The sequence below is a fragment of the Corapipo altera genome, unplaced genomic scaffold, assembly GCF_003945725.1.
Source record: "Corapipo altera isolate COAL_440 unplaced genomic scaffold, ASM394572v1 88367, whole genome shotgun sequence".
NCBI classification, from domain to species: domain Eukaryota; kingdom Metazoa; phylum Chordata; class Aves; order Passeriformes; family Pipridae; genus Corapipo; species Corapipo altera.
This window is the reverse complement of record NW_020885887.1, coordinates 1-2,931: the sequence shown is the minus strand read 5'-3', so window position 1 is coordinate 2,931 and position 2,931 is coordinate 1. Positions and strand designations below refer to the sequence as shown.

The window sequence follows — 2,931 nt, the reverse complement described above, 5'->3', positions numbered from 1 at the left end:
AAACAGTTCTGCTTTAATTACATATACGTGTCAGAAATCACATTTAGCTGCAACACAGCAAGAGTTGCTCCTGTTAAGCTATTTTTAACCAATGTTTACAGCAAAGCTGTAAAAAAAAGTCCAATCTTTTCGTTACAGATTAAGTTAGAAGTTTATTTTCAAATTTTTTTAAATTTTATTTATTTTATGATCATATATCTTGAAAAATTTCAGAAAAAGGCCAAAATACAGGGCAAGGATACAAATGGCTTCTGTAAGATGGGGGGTTGTCATAGAAATCCCAGGAAATCTGGGAAAAACATACAGTGAAATTAGGCTTCTACTAATGAGAATCTGAACAATAATTATTATCTTGATTTTTTTAATTTATTATTAAAGTAAGCTTAGATCTAACACTATTTTACTCAATCACAAGGTGATTTAAGCACTTAATTGGCTGCAGTTCTCCACAGCTTTCCTTGGGGTAAATCTCTGTGGGTTTTCCATTGGGGAAATCTCCCTCAGCAAATGGATGGACACAGTGACTGTGGGCAAGTCTGAAAGGACAGAGGGGAATGGCAAAATTAGGCATGAGAAACTTAATTATTGGGAAAATCCACAATTATTCCCCTTGTGAGCATTCCCCTCCCAGGTTATGGGGAACACTGAACTAGAAATGTCATCCCAGCTGCAGGGAACACGTGGGTGTCCCCAGAGCATCCAGAGTTGGTCTGTCAGTGGAATCATGGAATGGTTTGGGTTGGAAGGGACTTTAAAGCTCATCCAGTGCCACCCCCTGCCATGGGCAGGGTCACCTTCCACCAGCCCAGGTTGCTCCAACCTGGCCTTGGACACTTCCAGGGATCCAGGGGCAGCCACAGCTTCTCTGGGAATCCCAGCCCAGCCCCTCCCCACCCTCCCAGGGAGGAATCCCTTCCCCAAATCCCATCTCACCCTACTCCCTGGCATTTAAATCCATTACAGTGACAGGTTAAACCCAAGTCTTTCAGCTGCCTCTGGGCTGGGGCTGGGGAGGGTCTGAGACCCCCAGTGCTGCTGGTGGGATGGAGCTGGAGCTGCCAGAGATGGGCAAGAACATGGGATGGTTTGGGTGGGAAGGGACCTTGGAGATCATCTCCTGCCTCATCAACAGGTTCTGCTGGAAGCAAATGATCCCAGTTGATCCAATATCATAGATAGAATCATAAAATCATGGAATGGTTTGGGTTGGAAGGGACCTTAAAATCATCCAGTGCCACCCCCTGCCATGGGCAGGGACATCTTCCACTATCCCTGGTTACTCCAACCTGGCCTTGGACACCCCCAGGGATCCAGGGGCAGCCACAGCTTCTCTGGCAATTCCATCCCAGCCCCTCCCCACCCTCACAGGGAAGGATTTCTTCCCAGTATCCCATCCAACCCTTAAGGCCATTCCCCCCTGTCCTGTCACTCCGGGCCCTTGTGGAAAGGCCCAAGGACTGTTGGTCTGAAGCACTTTGCACTTTGCAAACCTCAGTCTTAGATTGGGGAAAACAAAATCTCTTCTTTACTGGTTATTTCCATTCATGCTGCATGAAGGATCATCTCCTTTTTTGCTTCCCATTACTCTCTTAATCACATATTTCACATCCCTGAGAACTTGACTGGAAAACATTCAAGTGGCACAAGGCTGGAAAGACTCACGGTGGGATCCTTCAGGGAACAAATGGGTTCTTCTGGTTTGAACAGAGAGGAAACCTCCCTCATGTCAGACTGAGGTGAAGAACACACAGTCTCAGGTGTTCTTTGCAGAAAAAGTGTGAAGCAGGAGAGAGGAGAAAAGGCTCTATTAGTATTGTTGATCCACGGTTTGATGAAAGCTTAAAATGTAAATGAAAAGAGAGAGAATAGGGATGAAGCATCTTTAAACTTACAACAAATCATTTTATATTGATAGAGTCCTGGGCTTAAATCCAAGCACAGCTATTGCCTTAATGCAGACTGATTTCAGGAGACTTAAAAATAGCCAAGATCCTCTGGTGATTGGCAGCATCGTGGAGACAGCTGCCAAAGTCAAATTGATTTTTTTTTTCCCTTTTGAAGGACTCCACGTAATTTAAGCAAAGCTACAAATTAAAGCACACACGCATGTGACTCCTTGATAATTTAATACACCCAGTCCCCAGCAGGGGAGCTGCTCCTGCAGCCTCACCTTTGAGGAACTCAGGGAAATCATGGGCAGACTGACCCCAAAATGCCGGGGAGGGTCCAAGTGGGGGATTTGGCAGCCCTGCACTCTGTGTGCTCGTGCCCAATTCAGCTGAGTTCTGACAAGAATGAACTCCAGAGCTTCAACAAGTAGCAATTCCTGGTATTCTGCACTCCCAACAGATGGGACCATTTCAGGATTTTCCTGGAAACTCAGTTACACTCTGTACCCACCACGAGGTCACCCAGGCCAGAGCAGTGAGAGCAGGAAAAACTCCAAATCTTGCTAAACCAGAGAACTCCAGAGGACAGCACAAGGCAGGAGTTCAGGTGTGGTGAGATTTTTCCTTTCCCAAATGTTAAAACCTTCAGTTTGCACCAAAATCTGAGGTGGTGGGCAAAGGCACTGAGGAACTGGGGGGGGGGTGGTGTTCAGAAGCATTTTCTTATGGCACTCATACATCTCTCTGAGGTTTCCAGCAGTAAAAGAGATGGATTCCAATGTGCATTACAGGCCTGATCAGTTTTCAGCTCGTAACATTTTAAAAATAAACCCCATGTCAAGCCCGTGGCACAGGGAAAACCTCCCGGAGCTCATTCCAGAGCACTGCTGGGAGATTTGCTGGGCTCGGCCAAGCTCCAGCCTGCCCGTGTCACACAACTGAATCAGAGAATCAGAGAATCATAGAATCAGAGAATCAGAGAATCAGAGAATCAGAGAATCAGCTGGGTTGGAAGGGACCTCAGAGATCATCAAGTCCAACC

The 2,931-nt window shown here is 46.2% G+C and overlaps 1 long non-coding RNA gene across 1 annotated transcript; it reads right to left on the bottom strand.

The window, feature by feature from the left end:
- Positions 1–344: 344 nt before the first annotated feature.
- Positions 345–1,828, bottom strand: LOC113940869. Its single transcript, XR_003525552.1, has 2 exons — positions 1,663–1,828; positions 345–536 (listed from the first exon to the last, which is right to left on the bottom strand). It is a non-coding gene; the product is annotated as an uncharacterized LOC113940869 (long non-coding RNA).
- Between the last annotated feature and the right edge of the window lie 1,103 nt (positions 1,829–2,931).